General features: G+C 38.9%; 1 long non-coding RNA gene across 1 annotated transcript in view; it reads right to left on the bottom strand.

Annotated features, from left to right (window-relative positions):
- The window catches only part of LOC143676081 (uncharacterized), a 71,491-nt gene continuing 46,019 nt past the window's right edge, over nucleotides 1-25,472 (bottom strand). The window contains exon 3 of the long non-coding RNA XR_013171802.1: nucleotides 1-991. This is a non-coding gene — a long non-coding RNA (uncharacterized LOC143676081). The remainder of the gene's footprint in view (nucleotides 992-25,472) is intronic.

Raw genomic sequence — 25,472 nt, forward strand, 5'->3', positions numbered from 1 at the left:
GGGTTCATCTTGGATTACAGAAGTTGGACGTGTATTAGAGAAAAAGGCCTTTGGATGGAAGTGACAGAAAACCTAACCACAATGGCTTAAACAAATAAGAAGCTATTTTTCAGGTGCCAGTTCATTGCTGAGTTCTCTGAGGTTGTCCTGGCCTTTTCCTCACAGTTTTCAGTTTGTGGAAATTGCTCCAGCTATCACATCTGCATGTGTTCCATTAGAAAGGAAGAACCAAACCCTATAGCAGAAGTTTTCAGGAACTCTAGGCAAAATCTTACTTGCTTTTTGTTTCTTTTTTGATCAGTGTTGTACCACATGGCCATCTCGAGCTAGAAGGTAGTTTTCTAGTTTGTTAGCTGCTAGAATGCAGTATACCAGAAGTGGGATGGTTCTTTTAAAGGGGGAATTTATTAAGTTGCAAGTTTACAGTTCTGAAGTTATGAAAATATCCAAATTAAAGTAAGGCTATAGAAATATTCAATCTAAGGCACCAACAAGAGGTTACCTTCACTCAAGAAAGAGTGATGAAGTTCAGGGTTTCCTCTCAACTAGAAAGTCATATGGTGAACATAGCAAAGTTTGCTAGCTTGCTCTCCAGGCTTCCTGTTTCATGAAGCTCCCCAAGGGGTGTATTCCTTCTTCATCTCCAAAGGTCTCTGGTTGCATGAGATCTGGTGGTTCTCATGACTCTTTCATGGCTCTCTTGTCATTCTGAAGCTTTCTCCAAAGTGCTTCCTCTTTTAAAGGATTCCAGTAAACTAATCAAGACCCACTTGGAATGGCTGGAATCACAACTCCATGGAAGCCATCTAATCAAAAGTTACCACCCACAGTTGGGTGGGTTGCATCTCCATTGGAGCAATCAAAAAGTTCTCAGTCAGCAATATTGAATGAAGATTAAAGGACATGCTTTTCTGAGGTCCACCACAGATTCAAACCGGCACAGGTAGCAAAGTGATCTGGAATAAGGGTTGATACAACCAGACAATAGTATCTGCTCTGAGGGGAAACAATAACAAAGTATTAGGTTTTAGAGTAAGCAGCAATGCTCTAATATCCATAGTTTCAAACAAGGAGAACAGACTTCTTATATCTGTGAAGAACAAAGAGTGACTCAGGGACATTAAGGATGGTTTCACATTGGCACATTGGTGATGGGAACCCTTTCAGTGTTATCTGCCCCTCACTCCTCACCCAACCCACACCCCCCAGGTAGCACTAGGAGGAGGGCCTGGGAACACTAGGACTGGTCCTCAGAGCCTCATCAAGGCCCTGTCAAGAAGTTTAGACGTTAATATATTCCTCCCAAAAGGAGCTGGAGCAGGAAAGGAGAATAACGGAAGATGACAAATGAGGGATGAGAAGGAACTGTCATGTGTCCGTATAAAGACCCCTGGGTTCTTAGAAAAAAATTGAGTGAGATTTTGCATGGACTAGAGGTCCAAAATTAAAATCCACTTTCTGAATCCAAAGCCCACAATTCTTCCTCAACATTGCACTTGTTCAGATGATTTAAATTTTACCTGAAGGCTAATTTTTAATATTTATAATATCCCATCTTATCTAAGAAGATTTAAATTACTCTTACAAAGACCCTGACACCTATTACTGTTGTGTACTAGACAGGTAGTGTCGTCTTTAAGTTTTGAAGATCAACATAGGTGTTGGGAATCTTACCAAATGTATCAGAAGGTGGGAAATCCAGGTAAAACTCTGAACCCCATACTCCTCTAGGAATATCTAGTCTAAACCAGGGTTAATGCCGTTGCTGCAGAAAAAAGTCACCCTTTAAACTGGTCACAGGATCAGGTCACAAAATCTAAAGGCACCAAAAAACTCAGTAATTGAGATGAATTATATGTGAATTCAATATTTAAAAAAATAAAAATTAATGCAAAAAAAAAAACATGTTGAACAAAATAGCAGAATTTTAAATAAAGTTTGCTTGTTTTATGAGCCTTGCAATATTAACAGTCATTTCCAATCAGCAAGTGGTCCTCAGGTCCATACATGGCCATGTGGACAGCTTCTGGACTGACAATGGGCTATGAACTGGTTGGGCAACATGAGGCTTTATATACATATATATATATATAATCTTTTTTTATTATATAGCTTTTTAAAACTTTTTCCACCCCATTCAGAATGTGGGAGGGTATATTTTTTCAAATTTAAAAAGTAACTTTATTGAGATAAAGTTTATAAACTATTCAATGCACACATTTCAAGTATACAGTTCATCACTAACAAACATTTGATTTATACCATATATAAGTATATATGCATATATATTTTTTAACTTTTTTATTGTGTGATATAACATACACAAAGCAAAGAAAGAAAAAGCAATAGTTTTCAAAGCACTCTTCAACAATAGTTACAGGACAGATCTCAGAGTTTGTCATGGGCTACCATACCATCATCTCAGATTCTTCCTTCCAGCTGCTCCAGAATATAGGAGGCTAGAAGGAATAAATATGTTTTCATCATCACAATTAACTTTTTTCTTTCTTCTTTGTGAAAAACAACACATATACAAAAAAGCAATAAATTCCAAAGCACAACACAACAATTAGTTGTAGAACAGATTTCAGAGTTTTGTATGGGTTGCAATTCCACAATTTTAGGCTTTTACTTCTAGCTGCTCTAAGATACTAGAGACTAAAAGAAATACCAATTTAGTGATTCAGCAATCATATTCATTTGTTAAATCCTATCTTCTCTTATAAATGTGGGAGGATATTTTGATAAGTATATATAGGAATGCACAATTTTCCTTTTGCCTTAGTTTCCAAATTGGTTCTAAAACATGACCCCAAAACAGGTTATCCTTTAGTCACCATAGAAAGACAGACTCTAGACTGAAAAACGAAGAGGTCCTAGGATGTCCCGAATGAGTTTGCCAGCTTTGGAAGGGCTAATCCCTTCCTGTGCACACATACAGACAACTTCTGCCTGCTGGTAACTCCAGCACTGCTTTCCAATCTCTTTTTCTTCGGGAGAGACTGCGATTTAAAAGTGACCCTAATAATATTGGAACAAACTTGTTTCTCCCAAAAGACCCTGATGTATAGTAGTTAGCAGCCATGAAACATGTTCCTTATTAATGGGAGCACTGCTAATTACTTTAACAATAATAGAAAGGCTAGAAGGTATTATATTGGATACATGACAATACAAACAGAACTAGGTTAATTTGCATTAAAAAGGTTGCAAGTGCAATTAGCACCTCATTGGTATGATATAAATGCTAATTTATACAGATCCCAAGTGACCCCCAAATTCCTTTCACCAAACCAGCCTTAGTGATGTTTTAGAAAACACAGCATTGCCCACAAAGGCAGAGAGCAATTCCATCTGCCCAGCCCTCTTTGAAGGAGTGTGGATGAGAGACACAACTGCTAAACTCGAGTGTCCACTTAATCTAGATCACGGCAACGTTCAAAGATGAAAGGCCCTCCTGTGGGAATTCCACTCAAGCCACAGAACACTCTGTGTTCGGAGAGAAGCCCGGGGACCAACATCAAAACTGTGCACACAACAGGACGAAATGACACGAAGACCTTCAGACGGTTGTCGGCATGCTGGGTGGGGAGAGGGCTCCCAGAGAACTGCACAGCCAAGGTTTTCCTCTGCAAGCCAGCAGCTCATGATGATCAAAGTGATTGCCTTAAATAATTGATTTATTTATACCAGTAAAGAAAAGCTCTGGAGGGCTGTGAATATGATGAGGTATAATCACACCCATTGGGAATTAGAGATACTCAGATGTGCCCTGTGCCTGGTGATGCCCTGAAGGTGTGATTAGGGTATCATACATCAAAGGATGGTATCATAAAACATTTTGACCAGTAAATCATTTCATAAAGTTCATTTTACACTACACTGCCAAAGAGATTTCTGCTGCCCTTTTTATTCACCATGAATCCTCTATAGGGTAGGAGGAGAAAAAGTGGGGGAGGTATTGTGAAGGGTAACTGGGGAAGGGGTAGCTCGCTGGGTAGGAAGAATCTCTCATTCTCATTTCTACTTGCAGGTACAATGACATTCAGGATATGGTTAAACATACACACTCACACATACACTCACCTACAACGGAGACAGCTTGTGTCAGAATCTGTCACCATTCAAGATTTTTTTTGAGACTACAGGTGGGAAGATAGTGGAGCAGGAAGCTCCAGGAATCAGTTCTTCCACCAGAAAAACTATTAGACAGACACAAATTGTCAGAATCAAGTATTAAAAACTTCAGAGTCCAATTTAACACCATACAACATCCAGGCAAGAGCAGGAGGAAGAGGCTGGTAAATTATGGCAAATATCTGTAAATAGTTCCACTGAGCAGTGGTGACAATTGCCTATTCCCCACTCTCACAGCAAGCAGCAGTGGGGTAAGGTATCTGGGGTAGTTTGCTTGCCAGAAAAGGACATAAAAATCCACTACCCCACGATCTGGGGTAGGCACAGATCAATCACTGATCACAGCTTTTGATGAGCTGCCCCAGTTCTGAGTGCAGCCATTGCTGCAACCCCCCACGCCCACCCCATGCGGAGGTGGCAGGGCATACGTAAAGACAGTATGTTTCCTCAGAGCTGTGGAGGACAGTTGAAGGGCTACATTTCCTGAACAGGTAAAGAAAACACCGCTTTGGGAGCCCTACAGGAAGCTCCTGGTGCCCTCCTGGCCTCTTGCTCATCACCTCTCCAGGAAAGTTTGGAGGTGGCTTACACTCCCATCATGGGTCCTGGACCTGTTATGCTAGAAAAGACTAACTTGGGAAACTCCTCTCTGGCATGTCCCCACTCCCAAATGTGCCCTCTAGGCAAAAACAGCTTTAGACAAGGAAGCAAGGTAAAAATTGAGGTGGACAGCCTGAGGCAAACGCTTACTAGCTTTAAGTTCAGCAATGGAATGGCCAGGTGTTTCAGTTTGCTAGCTGCTGGAATGCAATATACCAGAAACAGAATGGCTTTTAAAAGGGGTGATTTAATGAGTTGCTAGTTTACAGTTCTAAGGCCAAGAAAATGTCCCAATTACAACAAGTCTATAGAAATGTCCAATCTAAGGCATCCAGGGAAAGATACCTTGGTTCAAGAAGGCCGATGAGGTTCAGGTTTCCTCTCTCATCTGGAAAGGCACATGGTGAACACAGTCACAGTTTCTCTCTTGGCTGGAAGGGCATATGGCAGACACGGTGTCATCTGCTAGCTTACTCTCCTGGCTTCTGGTTTCATGAAGCTCCCCGGGAGGCGTTTCCCTTCTTCATCTCCAAAGGTTGCTGGCTCATGGACTCTCTGCTTTGTGGTGCTACAGCATTCTCTGCTCTCTCTGAATCTCTCATTCTCCAAAATGTTTCCTCTTTTATAGGACTTCAGAAACTAATCAAGACCCACTCAAATGGGTGGAGACATGTCATCCCTTAATCCAGTTTAACAACCATTCTTGACTAAATCACATCAACCAGGGAGATGATCTCATTACAGTTTCAAATATACAGCATTAAATAGGGATTATTCTACCATTAAGAAATGGGATTTATATTAAAACATGGCTTTTCTTAGGGGGCATACTTCCTTTCAAACCAGCACACCAGGAGAGGAAGAAGTTCTGTCTCCTAAGAAGTAGAGGTGGTATTCAAACTCCTGTATACAGGGGAACTCCTTCCTAAGGAGACTAATGAACACAAACCCAGGATTATACACAGGTCCAGAAAAGATGAGGCGAACCCTATACTATGCAGGCTCCTTGGGCAGAATTTCCTAACAGGGGGGCTGACACTCAAGAAAAACTCTGGCATATCACCAACTGGTTAAACTCAAGAAACAGACATCTCAGAGTTACATTAATCCCAGACTTAAATTCTCATATATTAAAATGTACACTGAGCAAAAAGATTACAAAACAAAGAAACAGGAAGCAATGACTATCCAAAGGAAGAGACTAAAAATCCAGTAAACAATCAGTAAGACTAAATAGACATACTGAACAAGGATTTTTAAAAATTATCTTTAATATGCTCAAGGAGAAAAAATTTTAGAAAAAGCTAAAGCTCAGTGTTCATGAGGGAAACAATGAATGAACACTATGAGATTCTCAATAGAGAGAGAAATTCTAAAAAAGAACCAAACAGAAAAACTGGCAATAAGCAGGTTAGAACTAGCAGAAGAAAGAATCAGTGAACATGAAAACAAGAAAACTGAAATCAGTCAGGCTGAGGAGTAGAAAGAAATAAGAATTATAAAAAGCAAAAAACAGCTAATAGAACCTCGAGGACACTATCAAGCATATCAATATATATATTACCGGAGTCCCAGAAGGAGAAGGAAGAGAGAAAGGGGCAGAAGGAATAGTCAAAGAAATACTGACAAAGAAACTTTCCAAACTTTTACTAAAGATGTGAACATGTACAGCCAAGAAACCTAGAAAATACCAAACAGGATAAATATGAAGAAAAAGACACCCTAATATGTTTATTACACTATCAAATGCAAAGAATATTTCCAAACAAACAAAAGCTGAGGGAGTTCATGACCACTAAACCTCCCAAAAGAAAAGGAGCATTCTGAAAAATGCAAGAGAAAAGCAATGTGTTAGGTGCAAGGAAGCCCCAATTAGATAAAGTATCAATTTTTCATCAGAAACATGGAAGCAAGAAGGTACTGAGTTGAAATACTTAAAATGCCAAGAGAAAACAATTGCCTGCCAAGAATTTTATATCCAGCGAAACTTTCTTTCAAAGATAAAGAGAAGTGACATCATCAATATAACAATATAAGACATCCCCTGGAAAGACTTCTCAGAATCAACAAATAACAGGACAAATCTCTCTTGCTTAGAACTGCAGAGGATGATAGAGACTGGAAAAGGAATCCATAAATGCTGAATCAAATAAAAAGAAAAAAATTCCATGATTAGGTAAGAAATTTCTGTCCCAGATTCACTAATATGGAACCCTCCCCTTCACTAGGTCCCTTGCAGCTTGGGAGTTGCATGGAGGTAGCATGGCCAGAATCCCTTCAGCCATACCAGTCACAGTAGTAATTTAGAACCCCATGCATATCCAGGCACAGGAACCCAACTCTGAGGGACCCAGGGAAGAATACAAGCTACTAAATCATACTCCATACAAAAGAGGACAGGGGATGGAGGTGAGGCAGAGAAAGGCTATATTACACAGGCTTCTCTAGATAAATAGAACCAACAAGAAATATCTGTAAATATGAGATTTATAAAGGTGTTTACACAACCATGGGAATGGAGCAGTCCAACATCTGCAGGGAAGTCTGTGAAGCTGGCAGCTGCAATGAAGGGTCTTGACGAACTCCACATGAGAGACTCACTGACTGAAGCAGCAGCAAAAACCCCTATTCTTCCTTAAAGTCTTCAACTGATTGGATTATCTCATTGGTGGGAGACACGCTTGAGTTGATCACAGATGTAATCAGTCACAGATGCAATCAACTGACTGATGATTTAATATGCCAACCTTCTGGTTTATCAACCAAGCATGAAAAATCTTTGTATCAATGGTCAGACCAGTGCTTGCCTGACCAAACTGGGCATCACCACTTGGCCAGCTTGAAACCAGAACCTAACCATCGCAGTTCACCCCTTGTCAACTGGGTAGCTATACATATCACCTTGAATCACACTTAATTTCCAAATAGAACACAATAACAGACACACATTTCATCTAACAATACTCAGCTGTCCTGTATACAACCAGAAACACACTACATCTCTCAGAACAGGGTGCAAATCCTTAGGTAACATTCACTGTTAAACTTCATAGCCTATGACTTAAATACTATAACATAAACAATACAACTACATCTTAGGATAAGAAGAAAACAAGAAATTTGCTCATGTACAGATGCAAACATACTCATAACAAAGCAGGGAGGAAATATTCATACAATCACAGTACATGTTTCTGTAACTGGGCACATGGACATAGTTCATATTTATCACTACCTTTTCCACCTATTCCACGTTCCCTTTACATTCAGCAAACTCTTCAGCTGGCTGTGGTTTTTTCCCAGGTGGGGTGACTCAAACCCTCATTCCTGAAATTTCTGGGCCCTTGGTAGTCCTGCCTGAATTTTGTTGTTGCAGTTTTCCATTGACTTTAATCACAGGGCATGGTCATACCAAGAGACGCCCTGCAGGATCTCCTGTATTCCAGGAAAACCTTTCTTCACCTCCATTGTGTAGTTGCAGTCCTATTTCCCCCTTATAGTCAGGATCAATCACCCCAGACAGAACAGTAATCCCCTTTTGTGCCTGTTGATTCAGCGGCATGAGAAACCCAAAGTGTCCGGGTGGCAGTCTTAACTTCCAGTTCAATAGAATCATTGCTGTGTGTCCTGGTAGGAGCACTCCACCTTTTGGAACTAAGACCTGTAGACCAGTAGAGCTTAAGGTTTCAAGAACAGGAAGCAAATATTTTCCCTGTGGATCATTAAGGGTGATAGTGAGTTGTGCCACTCCCATTTGATTCCTGGCTAGGGGAGAAATAGCGCCATAGAGTGGATGCTGATTCAGAGGATATACAACTCCCTGGAGAACACTGCCTCAGCCTTGCAAGATATTGCCACCTAATTGGCACCACAATTGGGTCTTCAAAAGGCGATTTGACCATTCTATCAACCCAGCTGCCTCTGGATGGTGGGGATCATGGCAAGACCAAAGAACTCCATGAGCATGTGCCCATTCCCACATTTCATTTGCTGTAAAGTGGGTTTCATGCTGGGTGGAATACTGTGATGGTGGATAAGATATTCTGTAAGTCCACAGATGGTAGTTTTTGCAAAAGCATTGAGTGCAGGGAAGAGAAAACCCAAATCCAGCTTATGTATCTGTTCAAGTTAGAACAAATCACTGCATCTTCCATGATAGAAGTAGTCCAATGTAATCAACCTGCCACCAGGTAGCAGGCTGATCACCTCAGGGAATGGTGCCATAACAAGGACTGAGTGTGGGTCTCTGCTGCTGGCAGATTGGGCACTCAGCAATGGCTGTAGCCAGATCAGCCTTCGTGAGTGGAAGTCCATGTTGCTGAGCCCATGCATAACCTCCATTCCTACCACCATGCTCACTTTTTTCATGAGCCCGTTGGGCAATGGCAGGAATGCTGAGAAAAGAAGATGACTTGTCTCCACAGTACAGATCATCTTATTCATTTGATTATTAAAACCCTTCTCTGCTGCAGCCACCCTCTGATAAGCATTCATATGGGACACAAATATTTTCATGTTCTTTGCCACTCAGAAAGATCTATTCACATACCTCTTCCCCAGACCTCTTTGTCACCAATTTTCCAATCATGCTCCTTCAAAGTTCCTGACCATCAAGCCCATCATTAGCAACAGACCATGAGTCAGTATACAAATGCACCTCTGGCCAGTTCTTATTCTAAGTAAAATGAACAACAAGGTGCACTACTTGAAACTCTGCCCACTGGAGTATTTCCCTTCACCACTGTTGTTTAAGGATATCTCAGAATGGGGTTGTAGTGCTGCAGCTGTCCACTTCCAGATGTTCCCTGCACATCATGAATAACCATCTGCAAACCAGGTCCAAGTTTTCTCTTCCTCAGTCAACCAACTATAAGGAATTCCCCAAGAGGCCATAGCTTTGATCTGGAAAAGAGAGGGTACTGTGGCATGAGTGGGGACATGGGCATTTAGGCCACTTCCTCATGCAACTTACTTGTGCCTTAAGGACCTACTCAAGCCCTATCTCTTATATAACATTTCCACTTTATGATAGAGTGCTACTGTGCACACCAATTTTATAGCTTGGTGCATTAGATAACACTCAGCTCATGATAGGCAACTCAGGTCTCATGGTAACGTGGTGGCCCATCATTAAGCATTCAGTCTCTACTAAGGCCCAGTAGCAGACAAAGAAACTGCTTCTCAAAAGGAAGGTAGTTATCTGCAGCAGATGGTAAGGCTTTATTCAAAATGCTAAGGGTCTGCATTGTAATTCTCCTATAATGGCCTGCCAAAGGCTCCAGATAGCAGATCCATCACTGGATTTGCTGAACCATATGGCCCTTAGTGGCAGAGCAGCTTGCACAGCAGCCAGGACCTGTTGCACAGCCTCCTCTCATTCCAGTTCCCACTCAAAATTAGCAGCTTTTCTGGTCACTCGGTGAAGTGGGCTGGAGTAGAACACTCAAATGAGGAATATGCTATCTCCAAAATCCAAAGAGGCCAACTAGACATTGTTCCTCTTTTTTGGTCATAAGATGGGCAACAGCTTATCCTTCAAAGAGATAATGTCAACATGATGCATAGCACTGGACACCTAGAAATTTCACTGCGGTGGAAGGCCCAAGTGTTTTTGTTGGATTTATCTCCCATCCCCTGACATGCAAATGCTTTACCAATAAGTCTAGAGTATTTGCTACATCTTGCTCACTAGGCCCAATCAACATGATATCCTCAATATAACGGAACAGTTTGAAGTCTTTTGGGAAGGACAAATGATTGAGGTCCTTTGGATAAGATTATGACACAGGGCTGGAGTGTTCAAATACCCCTGAGGCAGGACAGTGAAGGTATACTGCTGGCCTTCCCAACTGAATGAAAACTGTTTCTGGTGGTCCTTAATGACCTAGTGAGAAAAAAACATTTGCCAGAACAATAGCTGCATACCAGGTACCAGGAAAAGTATTTATTTGCTCAAATAATGATACCACATCTGGAACAGTAACTGCAATTGGAGTCACTACCTGATTAAGTTTACAATAATCCACTGTCATTCTCCAAGACCTATCTGTTTTATGCACCAGCCAAATAAGAGAGTTAAATGGGGATGTGCTGGGAATCACCACTCCTGCATCCTTCAAGTCCTTAAGAGTGGAACTAATCTCTGCAATCCCTCTAGGAATCTAGTATTTCTTCCCATTCACTATTTTGCTAGGTAGGAGCAGTTCTAGTGGCTTCCACTTGGCCTTTCCTATATAATAGCCCTCACTCCATAAGTTAGAGAACCAATTCAGGGATTCTGCCAGTTGCTGAGTTTGTTGATTCCAATTATGCATTCTGGAACTGGGAAAATGACCACAGAATGGGTCCAGAGACCCACCGGACCCTCTGTGAGACAGACTTGAGCTAAAACTCCATTGATCACCTAACCTCCATAAGCCCCTACTCTGACTGGTGGACCAGAGTAATATTTTGGGTCTTCTGGAATTAGCATCACTTCTGAGCCAGTGTCTAATCATCCCTGAAATATCTGATTATCTTATTCTCCCCATTGTATAGTCACTCTGATGAAAAGCCAAAGGTCTCCCTGAGGAAGGCTTGGGAGTAGGTTAACAGCATAAATTTGAGCCGTATTAAAGGGTTCCTTCCCCAAGGGTACCCAGCCCTCCCCTCACTCAAGGGTCTATGGGTCTGTAAACTGTCTGAAGTCTGGGAATTTGTTGAGGGCTGTGACTCTCTATTTTTATAACTCAAATTAGACTTTTAGTCACTTGAACTAGAATTCTTCTGCTTGTACAGCTCAAACAAGAACTTAGTAGACTGACCATCTACTTTACTTCTAGGTATCCCATGGTCTACTAGCCAATGCCACAAATCTCTGCAAGTAGGATTATTTTGACTGCTGCTTTGAATTTGCTACCCAATATGGTGTCCACATGCACTTTGTCTATGGTGATTAACTGTCACCACATGACTTCTGCCAACTCAGGATCCAGTCATTCCCATTCTCTTTAAGGATTCCAAACCAGTGCCAGCATTTCCCACAGTAATATATGACCTACAGAGAAGGGCAACTACAGAATTGTTCAAGGAGAATGGAACTTGTCTCATGAATTATTTCTCAAGGTTCTGGTAAAAGATGTGTCTTCTGAACATTCCTGGGGTATATGAGCAGGTCTTCCGTGATAAATCCACTCTAACATTCCTATCGCTCTAAGCCTCTGGATCACTCCATCTACATTATATCAGGATAGTTCTGGCATTTCAACCTCAGGTAATGTCAGCCACCTTTGGATTCATGTTTCAGCCAACCATCCAAACACTGTTTCTAACCCCTGGAGATACAACATTGAATGCAGAGTCTCTGCGTAGTGAGCCTATATCAATAATCCAGCTTGATCTAATTTTATATTCCTTCCACCATTTTTCCAAACCCTTTATATCCTTCCCCACACATATTCTCCTGATTTCTGTCTATATAGACTGTAAAACTCATGCAGTTGTTTTGGTTTATAGCGTGCCTTCTCATGGGTCACACTTTGTACCTCACCTTTCCAAACCTATTGAGACTTTAGTATACTTATAAGCCTTGAAGAAAAGAGGGGTAGTGGGAGTGGATCATAAAAATAAATAGACGTGTCTTTCAAGCCAATTACCTCAGGGCATTCCATTGCAGTTTCATCTGATGAAACAGGATTTGTTGCTCCAAACAAGAAAGTGAGGACTGTTTCCACAAGGGAGATGGTTACAGGGTTAGCATGCATTGAAGGCTTAATCTCTTTAGGTGGAGGTTTGATAGCAGGCTCCTCTGAACAGACTGGAGATCAAGAAGCTCTTTCATCAGGTCAGTCTGTTACAGGTCTATCAGGCAAAGACTCAACAGATTTCATGGAATACATCTCCCCATCACCATCATTATCAAGGCATATAATCTCAACCCAAGTTTCAGGATCCCATTCCTTTCTAATCAAATCCCTTATTTTAACAGCAAACACCCTGCAAGATGTAGATTTTAGTTTACATTGTAAATCTGCTACTCACACTATGAGCTGTGTCTGGTTTTCAGAGACCTCAAGTCTGCAACCAGAGGAAATAAGATTTTCTTTCAAGGCAAACTTTCATACAGCATTTAAGTTTTAAATTTGAAGTCTTCAGCTCAGCCCTTTCCCTCATCACTGCATCCAGCTTATCTAATAATGCAACAATGTGAGTGAGCATCATTATACCTCTTAATTCCACAAAACTCTGTAAAGATGTCAAAAACACTGTCACCAAGAGCCTTGCCCCATATAAGTGTATAGTTAAAAGAATCTAATGTGATATTTTGAATATCTCCCTTGCCAAATCAACCCATGGACTTTCAGTGCCACCTTGATTATTAGGAACAGAGTCATTGGTGCCTCTGAGTCTAATCAGAGTAGAAAACCAATCATAAAAGCCAATTTTTAAGATTCTGTTTCTCAACACCACTCCCAGTACCAAGCTGTATTAATCAGGGTTCTCTACTGCCATGGTTAGGTTCATGTGTCAGCTTGGCCAAGTGGTGGTACCTATTTGTCTGGTTGGGCAAATGCCGGCCTGTCTGTAGCGATGAGGACATTTTATAGAATTAAATCATGATCATGTCAGCTACATCCACAGCTGAATACATTTGTCATCAGCCAAAGGGGAGTGCCTTCTGCAATGAGTAATGCTTAATCTGATCACTGGAAACCTTTTAAGGAGGATTCAAAAGAGACAGGCTCTTCCTGTCTCGGCTGGTGAGCCTCTCCTGTGGAGTTCATCCAGACCCTCCATCGGAATTGTCGGCTTCACTGTCTGCCCTGCAGATTTTGAACTCTGCATTCCCATGGTCACATGAGACACTTTTACAAATTTTATATTTGCAAGTGTTCCCTGTTGATTCTGTTTCTCTAGAGAACCTTAACTAATACATCTACCAACAGGAGATATCTGTAAATATGAGATTTATAACTGTGTCTCATGTAACTATGGGAATGGAAGAGCTCAATATCCACAGGGCAGGTTGTGAAGCTAGCAGCTACAATGAAAGGCCTTGACAAACTCCACAGGAGAGAATCACTGACTGAAGAAGCAGTCAAAACCTCTCTTCTTCCTTAAAAAATCTTCAGTTGATTGGGTTATCCCATTGGTGGGAGGCACATCTTAGTTGATCACAGATGTAATCAGCCATAGATGCAACCAACTGACTGATGATTTAGTACACCATCCTTTTGGTTTATCAGCCAGCCACAAAATATCTTTGTAGCAATGGTCAAGCCAATGCTTGCTTGACCAAACAACTGGTCATGAACACTTGGCCATATTGACACCAGAATCTAACCATCACAAAGGCCAAAGAAAAACTTATGGCTAGAGGTGCACACACTCAAATCAGTTTCTATTGGCTGGACCACCTAAATACAAAACAAGCTTTTCTGAAGTGGCACATCCTTCTGAATTGACTCCATTTAGGTCCCAGGTGGGACACTCTAATGGGGAAGAAACAGGAGGCAGAAAATCCTCCTGAAAAGATAAGGGAAATGGGGGGGGGGGGGGATTAAACTGAACCACTGTAAGACAGAACTGGAAAATGTAATGAACAGGGTACACTGAATGAAAGAGAGAATCTAAACAAATCATAGGTGCTAGGGAGAAAATCTTGCACAAAAATAAACCAAACAGTTCAAGATCCCAGAGAAGGAACAAAGGAAAAGAAGATTTCTCCTGAAGGGGAAATAATCCACACAAAAAAGTGCAATTTTAAAAATTGTACCACATATCCAGGGAAAGAATCAGATGAAGAAGAGCTGAGAACACATGAATGGTTAAACCCAGGCTACTTTAAAGATCTAAAATAAGTTGGACCAAGCCCCAAAAAGACCCTTAACAAGGAGCCAATCAACAATAAAATCCTAGATAAGAGGGAGAAATGAACCTTCAGAGTTAACTCATCAAGATAATCAGATGCCCAGATATCAGCAAAATATTACAAGCCATAATAAGAAACAGGAAGACATGACTTAGTCAAGGAAACAAATTAAAACATCAGAGGAGATACAGAATTTGGAACACTAATCAACGAAGTTCAAATAAATCTAAATCAATTAAAGGAAATGAAGGAAAATATAGAAATAGAGCTAAAGGATATTAAGAAGACAATGTGTGTGCATAAAGAAGAATTTGAAATAATAAATAGCAAAAATAACAGAAATTATGGGGATGAAAGGCATAATGATAGGGATTTAAAATATACCAGAGGCATACAACAGCACATTCGAAAAGGCAGGAGAAAGAATCAGTGAATTAGAAGAAAGTAAAATCTAAATCATATAGTCAGAGGAATAGGATATACATCCAAGTGCACATAGATCATTCTCAAGGATAGTCCACATGTTGTGCTACAAAACTAGTCTCAATAAATTTTAAAATATTGAAATTATACCAGACATCTTCTGTGATCATAATCGAATTAAGCTGGAGATCAATAATAGGCAGAGAACTAGAAAATCCACAAACATATGGACATTAAGTAACCCTCTTAAACAATCTTTAGATCAAAAAAATAAATGGTAAGGAAAATCAGTAAACACCTTGAGACAAATGGAAATGAGAAAACAACATATCAAAAGTTATGGGATGAAGTGAAAGCAGTGCTGAAAGGGAACTTATAGCCCTAAATGTTCACATTTAGAGAGAAGAAAAGGCTAAAATAAAAAAACCTAACTGCACATCTGGAGTACCTAGAAAGAGAACAGGAAACTAAACCCAAAACAAACGCAAAGAAAGAAATAACAAAGGTAACAGCAGAAATAAATGAAATGGAAAGCATTAACAAACTGAAAATTTGGTTCTTTGAAGAAATTAATAAAATTGGTAAACACTTAGATAGATTGAAAAAGAAAAAAGATGCAAAAAGTAAAATCAGAAATGAGAAAGGAGATATTACTACTGACCCTACAGAAATAAAAAAGCTCATAAGAGGCATCTTAGTTAACTAATTCTGCCAGAATGTAATATACCAGAAATGGAATGGCTATTATAAAGGAGATTTATTAAGCTACAAGGTTACAGTTCTCAGGCCTTAAAAACTCTGTGACTAAAGAAGTTTTTGCAGGGTCCCCTCAGTGAAATGGGGAGAAAAGAGAAAATATTTGACTTTCCCATTTGGAGAATTTCTGATACTCTCACAAGGTGTGGGGACAACCAAATCAATAGGACAAGCCCCCAATCTTGGGATTTGCACCTAAGAAGCTTATTCCTGTGAAGGGTAGGCTAAGCCTACTTAAAATTATGCCTAAGAGTCATTCCCAGAGAACTTCTTTTGTTGCTCAGATGTGGCCTTTCTCTCTAAGCTGATATGGCAAGGGAGCCCACTGCCCTCCCATCCTATGTGAGACATGACTCCCTTGGGTGTGAATCTCCCTGGCAACGTGGGACAGAAATCCCAGGATGAGCTGGGACCCAGCATCAAGGGATTGAGAAAACCTTCTTGATGAAAAGGGGAAAGAGAGAAGTGAGAAAAAATAGAGTGCCCATGGCTAAGAAATTTCAAGCAGAGTCAAGAGGTTATCCTGGAGGTTATTCTTATGCATTACATGGATATCCCTTTTTAGTTTATGGTATATTTGAGTAGCTAAATGGAAGTACCTGAAATGTAGAGCTGTACTCCAGTAGCTTTATTTCTTGAAGATGATTGTATGAAGATATAATGTTTACAATGTCACTGTGTAATTGTGAAAACCTTGTGCCTGATGTTCCCTTTATCTAGGGTATGAACAGATGAATAAAAAATATGGATAAAAATAAATAAATAAACAAATAATAGCGGACAAAGGTTAGAATATATTGGATAGATGGAAATACTAGTGGTCAATGAGAGGGAGGGGTAAGGGGTATGGTATGTATGAGTTTTTCTTTTTATTTCTTTTTCTGGAGTGATGCAAGAGTTCTAAAAAATGATCATGGTGATGAATACCCAATTATGAAATGATATTGTGAGTCATTGATTATACACCACATATGGAATGTTTGTATGTTAAGAATGTTTGTGTTTGTATGTAGTTTTGTCAATAAAAATGTTTTTAAAAAATTTTTAATGTCAAAATTGAGGCATCTAAGATACTTTGACTCTGAAGGAAGGCCGATGTCTGTCATGTGGGAAGGCATGTGGCTGGCATCTCCTCGTTCTTGTTCCTGGTTCCTTTGCCTTTAGCTTCTGATTTCTGTTTCTTTCTCTTTAGGCATCTGTGTGTTCTGGTTTAGCTGCTCCAGGGCAAAACTCTGGGTTTCATCTCCTACCTTAGCATCTCATGGAAAGGCATATGGTGACATCTGCTAGGCTCTGGTTCCCATCTAGTTCTGTCAGCTCTCTCAGAAAGTGGTGTCTCTTGGGGCTTCTGCATTTCCAAACATCTGCAGCTAAGCTTTCTCCTAAATGTTTCACTGCTAGTTCTTTTAGCAGCTCCAGTAAACTAACCAAGACCCACATTGAATGGGTGCGGTCACATCTCCATCTAATCAAAAAGTCACAAGCACAATTGTGTCACATCTCCATGGAAACTACCTAATCGAAAGATCCCACCCTACAATATTGCATCAGCATTAGAAGAATAAGGCTTTTCTGGGGTATGTATCAATTTCAAACCAGCACAACTGGGTACCATGAACAGTTATATGCCAACAAATTAGACAGCACAGGTTAAATAGACAAATTTCTAGAAACACATGAACAACCTACATTGACTCACAAAGAGATAGAAGATCTTAACGAAGAAATTACAAGTAAGGAGACTGGATCAGTTATCAAAAACTTCTTAACCAAGAAAAAGCCCAGGACCAGACAGCTTCATGGGTAAGTTTTACCAATAATTCCAAGAAGAATTAATATCAATCCTGCTCAAACTTTTCCAAAAAACTGAACAGAAAGGAACACAACCTAACTCATTCTATGAAGCCAACATCACCCTAATACCCAAGCCAGATAAAAAAATGACAAGAACATAAAATTACAGACCAATTTCTCTTATGAATACAGATGCAAAAATCCTCAACAAAATACTTGCAAATCAAATCCAACAGTGCATTCAAAGAATTATACACCATGATCAGGTAGGTTTTACCCCTGGTATGCAAGCATAGTTCAACATCAGAAAATCAAGTAAATACATAACATTAACAAAAGGAAGGGGGAAAAGTACATGACAGTTTCAAATGACACATAAAAAGCATTGGACAAAATCCAGAATCTTTTCTTGATAAAAATACTTAGAAAACTAGGACCAGAAGGAAGATTTCACAATATGATAAAGGGCATATGTGAAAAACCCACAGCTAACATTGTACTCAATGGTGAAAGTCTGAAAGCTTTCCCTCTAAGATCTGGAACAAGACAAGGATGCCCACAGTCATTACTGTTATTCGACGTTGTACTGGAAGTTCTAGCCAGAGCAATTCAGCAAGAAAAATAAATAAAATGCATCCAAATTGTAAATGAAGAAGTAAAAGTCTCCCTGTTTGCAGATGCCATGATACTCTGTTCAGAAAATCCTGAAAAATCCATAACAAATCTACTAGATCTAATGAATAAATTCATCAAAGTGGTGGGGTACAAGATCAACATCCCAAAATCAGTATTGTTTCTCTATAGTTAAAATGGGCAATCAGAAGAATAAATCAAGAAACTAATTCCCCTTACATTAGATTCTAAAATAATCAAATTTCTAGAATAAATTGAATCAAGAATATAAAAGATGGGCACAGAAAACCACAAAAAGTTTCTAAAAGAAGTGAAAGAAGACAAATAAATGGAAGGAAATTCCATATTCAATTATTGGATGACTCCATATTTTTAAGACATCAATTCTGGCCAAAGTGATTTACGGTTTCAGTGTAGTCCCAATCCAAAACCCAACAACTTTCTTTTTCTGTGAAGAAATTGGAAAAGAGCCAAAGCCATCTGGAAAAAGAATAAAATTGGAGGACTCTCATTTCCCAATCTTAAAACTTATTACAAAGCCAAAGTAACCAAAATAGTATAGTACTGGCACAATGATAGACATATAGGCCAATAAAATTAAATCTAGAGCTCAGAAATCAACTCTCACTTTTACAGCTTATTGATTTTTGTCAAGGATACAAAGATCACTCAATTAGGAAAGAATAGTCTCTTCAACAAATGGTGATGAAAAAAAAATTGGATGTCCATGTGCAAAAGATAAAGGTGAACTTCTACCTCAAACTACATACCAAAATCAACTCAAAATGGATCAGAGACCTAAATATAAGAGTCAGAACAATCAAACTCCTTAAAGAAGATGTAGGAAAACATTTTCAGTGCCTGATGTTAGACAATGGTTTCTTAGACTTTACATCCAAAGCACAAGCAATGAAATAAAAGATAAATGAAAGGGGTCTCATCAAAATTAAATATTTTGGGTGCGTGGGTGGTTCAGTGGTAGAATGCTCACCTTCCATGCAAGAGACCTGGGTTCAATCCCATGATCATGCACCCCCCCAAAAAAATTAATTAAATCTTTTGTAAATCAAAGGACTTTATCAAGAAAGTAAAATAACAATCTATTTAATGGGGAAATTATCTGGAAACCATATATCTGATAAGGGTTTCATATCTAGAATACATTAAGAAATCTTTCAACTCAAACCCAAAAAGATGACCTAATTTAAAAATGAACAAAAGGCTTGAATAGATATTTCTCCAAAGAAGATCTACACATGGTCAATATGCACATGAAAAGATGCTCAACATCATTAGCCATTAGGGAAATGCAAATCAAAACTACAATGAGATATTATTTCATACCTAATGGAATGGCTACTGTTAAAAAAAAAGTAAAATTACAAGAGTTGGGGATGTGGAGAAGTCAGAACATATAATGTTTTAGCCACTGTGGGAAACAGTTTGGCAGTTCCTCAGAAAGTTATGTATAGAATTACTATTCACATATGATTTGGCAATCCCACTTCTAGGCATATACACAAAAGAATTGAAAGTAAGGACTTGAAAAGATATTTGTAAATCAATGTTGTTAGCAACATTATTCACAATTGCCCAAAGATGGAAGTGACCCTAGGATCCATCAACCCATGAATAGATTTTTTTAAAAAAACGTGGTATATACAATGGAATATTATTCAGCCATAAAAAGAAGGAAATTCTGTAACATGCAATAATGTGAGTGATCCAGACACAAAAGGAAACCGCAGTGAACCCTAAGTGAAACCATAGACTATGGTGAATAATATAATTATAAAAATGTGCTTTCATTAATTGTGACAAATGTACCACATCAATGCGAAGTGTTAATACTAGAGTGGTATACTAGAATCTTGTATTTTATGTATGATTGTTCTGTAAACCAGTAACTTCTCTGATTTAAAAAATAAAATCTTCCTGGATGTCCCCAATGTAGGGACACCATGACAGCACTCCCTATTCCCCACAACAGCATTTCACCAGATCCATGACTGATCTATGGTGCTGAAGGCAGTGCCTCAAATCCAATTGCATTCACTGTATTCCAAAGACATATTGAGCACCTGGTGTGTTCAAATCCCTCTGCCAGATACTGTGAGGGCTGGAGGGGGTATTCAGAGCAAGTCTCCAGGACAGTGTCATACAGCAAAGAAGAGAAACAGATTGCATGACTGAAAAGGTTTGGACAGTGATAAGGAGATGGAAGCATCCCATGATGAAGAGGAGAGTCTAAACAAAGGCACAGAAAAAAATGCCGAAGAGCAGTAGCACGATTGGAATATACGAGCATGCACTGCATCGCCAGCAAACACACAAGGAAGTAAATACATAAAACGGGAATCAACCCAGCAAATATGAGATACGATCCCTAGATTAGATTAAATATTAGATATCAAACATAATTTAATATTTATTCATTTAATAGTTAATATTTTAACTATTAATATTATTAATATTTTAAAATATTAACTATTAAATAAATATTGAATTTAATGTTAAATAGATTAAATACATCCCAGAATATATTCTCAGTGGTCTGTGGCTTTCTTTCGAAAAATTATAAAATATTCAGTTTTCATTTAAAAGAAAAAAAAACACGAATGCATGCATGTTCTGGGTCACCCACTTATGTCTCTCATAGCCACAGAGCCTCAGTGTTTGGCTTTGGGTTGGCAGTTGCATTGGCTCCACACAGCTCTGCTTTAATTGGTGTAGGCTAATGGGGAAAGAATAGAGCAGACAATACACAAATAACGAAGTTGAGCCAAGTGAAAGGTCAAATGACATCACAGAGCATGATATGAATGAAGTTTCGCAGAAGTTCAAACAGAGGGTCCTGGTGGCAGAGCTGAGTCACTCAGCTGGGGCCATGTGAGAATGCCAGACTCAACAGAACCGGGGCCCAGCAGCCAGAACCAGGCTCGTCCTAAGAACAGCAGTTCCGTGTCAGCAAAACATCATCCTACCAATTTGAATTTTATTGGCTTTCAATTCAGTTTATACTTGATTTTAAAAATTGCTTTGTTTTCTACAAGCAGAAGAGCTATTAAGCTCTCAAAGTTGATCCCTAGTTGTGTGTTCGCATATGAAGCAAACTTGCTTGAAACAATGCCAAGGGATTGAGTGTTTGGGGGTTCTTTCCTTTAAAAGAACTGCAACATTACTCGACTTCGAGGATCACAGCCCCTGACCGTGAGCTTCCTGATGTCAGGGGCCGTGTCCTACCCATCCCTGAACTTCTGTGACAGTCAGCAATGGATAGTGGCAGGGATTTAACAGGACTTGAAGAATCACTGTGGCAGCAGGTATGTGGCAGCAGGTACGCGGCAGCTGCTGCGGGCAGAGAAGGCAAAGCTCCCCCTGTGGCACAGCAGGTTTTCATGGACAATGGCCACCTGGGCCCTTTGGATGGTACCGGATTACTAGAGGAACCGAAGCATGTTACCAAAGGACAGACTGTCCAACCTACGCTTGGAGAGCTGCAATTAACAGAGTAGAGGCCAGGAAAACAGAGATTCCCACTGTCACTGAACTTCTAGGATACCTTTCCCAGTATTTCAAGGGATGCTTTATATATTGTTCTCATTTTCTGAATTTTTATCATAAGCGGGTGTCAATTAGGTTTCGAAAATTTAAAATGCTGAAAAGTATGATTACCATCCAGAATTAACAACTATGAACATTTTATCATATTTGCAACCAATGTTTTTATGCATATACACTTTTAATAACAAATATAATGCAGATACAGTATCTGTAAAAGAAGTAGAAAATGGAGAAAGAGGGATAAAGGGGAAGGAAGGAAGGAAGGGGGAAATAGAGAAGAATATATAAGAAGGGGAGGAAGGAAGGAGGGAGGGAGGAGAAAGAACTAATTATGCATAAAGTACAAGCACATTTTTCAACCAGTCCCCAGTTTGTGGGTTCTGACAATCAGAACCCACAAACATTTTTAAGATTGTTATCAATAATATTAATCTTATTCCTCTCATCCTCTCCCTTCTATACTTTCACATGCATTGACATAAGCCATATAAAACCTTGTTTTGTGAATGTGATTATTTTGTTTTATTCATCAACTTCCTTTAGTTCTAATCATATTGACATGCACATATCTATTTCAGTCCTTTTGATGGCTTTATAATTTTCAGTCTTGTTAAAATTTCATTTTATCCATTTCCTTAATAAAGGACATTTAGGATTTTCCCAATATTTTGCACTTAGAAAGAATGCTACAGTTGCATCCTTGTCCACAGGTTCTTAGGCACTCGGAGTGTTTTTCTAAACTACATCCCTAGAAGTGATTTTGCAGAGTTGTGCTGTGCACTTTAAAAATTTTGTGATTCTGATTGTCAAATTGCTTTCCAAAAATAGCTCTTGTACAAATTTAAACTTCCTCCAATAGTGTATAATGGGTGTCCATTTCCTCACATTTTTCCTAATTCTTGACATTGTCATACTTTACACTTTTACCAAGCTATTTCATAATTTTTAACTTTATATCTTGCTTTCATACACAATTTGGGCATATGAGTAAGATTGAACACCTTTTTATATGCTTGTTAGCAATTTTGTGTTTCTTATTCATTTTCCTATTGCATCATTTTTTTCTTTTTGATTTATGATGCTTAATATACAAAAACACCAAATTTTTAAATATTGGTTTAATTTAACATTTTATAGTGTTCATGATCATGGGAAAGATTTAAATTTTGATATTGACAAACTGTTTTGTATATTATTTGTTTAAAAAATCTCTCCCTACCCTGAAGTAATGAAGATAATCACCTGTATTTTTTTCATTAGTTTTAATTTTTTTATTTTTCAGGTTTAGGTATTTAATCCAGCTGAAATAATGTTTTGCATATGCTCTGAGTTAGTGGTGACTGCTTTTCCACAAGCAAAGATACTTATGTCAATTATACTAATTCCATTCATTTAATAGTAAAACTGCCAACACAAACAGTGGATCCTAAGGTCAATCATGGGCTACAGTTAATAGTACAAATATAAAAATATGCTTTTATCAATTGTACCAAACGTACCACACTAATACAAAGTGTTGATAATAGGGAGGTATAAGGGAACCTTGAATTGTGTGCTTTTTTTTGTAAACCCACAACCTCTCTAATGTAAAAAAAAAAGTTAAGCTGCTTCTTTCATGTGACACATACCACAAGAGTCTCTTTCTGTGCTCTCCTTTGCTCTATTTAGCTATTCTTATGCAATACCACACTCTTTCAATTCTTACAGCTTTGTAACATGTCTTGATATGTGGAAGAGAAACTCTCTCATTCTTTTCTTATTATCTTGGCTCTTTTTGTTGTGGTGGTGGTCTTCATGTATATACATTTTTAAATAATGTTATTGGATTTCATGAAAAAGTTATTATAATGACTGGATTCAAATTGCATTTGATTTATGGATTTTCTGGAAAGAGCCAACAGCTTCACAAAATTAAGTACTTCAATCCACAAATACTATACGTCTCTCCATTCATGTCCTTTCATGTAGGTGTCATCATCTCCAAAGAGATATTAGGAGATGGATGTCCTCTCTTACATCTTCTGCTTGGTTTTGCCACACATGGTGGTGATTCAAAGGAAAGGAGGATCAATTCTTCCATAGAAACAAAAGAACTAGAGCTGGTTCTTTGGGAAAAAGCTGTAGATGTAAGATGCAGACCCTAAGCAGAGGTAATAGAAAATCAAATTCAAGATCATATGCAAATAGTTTGATTTGGCTTGAGTGAGGTGACTGTGGGAGAATGGGTGAAGATGAAATCCCATATGTGGAAAGAAGCTGAGTCATGGTGGAAGGAAGAGTTTCTCCCTATAAATCACCTTCTTTAACCAAAGTGGTTTTCCCTGGTGTTTCCCATTCAAGCAGCCCAATATGGAGGTAGCCATGGCCTTAGAGTGGAAATATTGTCTCGATAATTCGGAGAACCACTGGATGCATGAAAGAAAGGAAGCCTTTGGGATAGGGTCTCCTTGTGATTTCCACAGGTTCTAGGCATTTTTGGCTTCATGGACCCCTTCCTCTATAAAATAATATTAAAAATTAGTAGTTTACAACCATGTTTGTGTAAAGATGAATATGTTCATATTACATATTAAGAGATTTTCTTCAATCTAAAAGTTCCTTGTTTTCTTCTGATTAAAAAAAAAAATTGTGTAAGCCCCTTAAGGTATTATAGGTCTTAAGTATTGTGCCTCTCCTTAATGGATAAACTGACCCTGCTTTGAGATGTTATATAAGGATAAGGCTGTCAATAACGTTGATGACAGAATAGAATTCTTAATGAGGCTATAAATCTAATGGCTCAATATGTGTGAGCTAGTGGCTCTCAGATATTGCAATCTTGATCTGAAGAAGAGGGAAAAAAGAGGAAGGAAGGAAGGGAAGGAGAAAGGAGGGAGAGAAGGAGAGAGGGAGTGGAAAATTCTAAAGGAGTGGAGGGCAAAAGCATGCCTCTGCATACAATGCATCTAAATTACAGAGTTAATGCAACCAACATTTATTGCACACCTACTCTTCATTCGTTCATTCTTTGAATCATCATTCTTTTGTTTCTTCAGCTCACAGCAGAGCCCTACTGTCTGCCAAACTCCGATGATTCAAACGTGAGGAAGTGAGCTCCTTCTTTCTATGGGCAAAACACTTGGGACAGGCAATGCCATACCTAGTTTGTCTCATTATGTTCCCAAGAACACTGATGCAATAGAATCTATTTCCTAGATGGCCAAATTAATTAAAGCTACATGACTAAAAGCAATCAGCTGGAAACATGGGAAAGTGAAGTTTAAAGGAAAGCTTCAGACACTCCCTTTTAAATACAAGCTGTGTGGCCTGACAGCTACCCCCAAAGGAGGTTTTTATAAATTATTTTTATTATTAGAAAAAAAAATCTGGCATGAAGGCATTGGTTACAAAAGAAAATCCTTGCCAGTAGGAATCTTGAGTAGACTGTATCTACATTATAGTTGTCCAAACACAGAGAATTGACTGATTGGAACAAGGGACCAAACAGGGGCCACCCCACACAATGGTGAGTGCAAAACAAGTGAAAATAAAAATTACGCTTTTCACAAGCCCCTCGTTAGAATTAAGGGAAAAGAAGAAGAAAAGACGTGTTCAAAAGTTGCATTTAGGCTTCAAAACCTGCTGCTGAGTAATTAGAAATAGAATACTACCGTTCAGTGTACAAAAGAGTAAGGAGTTTGGATGTGAAAACTAAACATTGGGATGTGAAAGTTTC

This window comes from Tamandua tetradactyla, chromosome 3 (assembly GCF_023851605.1).
Source record: "Tamandua tetradactyla isolate mTamTet1 chromosome 3, mTamTet1.pri, whole genome shotgun sequence".
Classification (NCBI taxonomy): domain Eukaryota; kingdom Metazoa; phylum Chordata; class Mammalia; order Pilosa; family Myrmecophagidae; genus Tamandua; species Tamandua tetradactyla.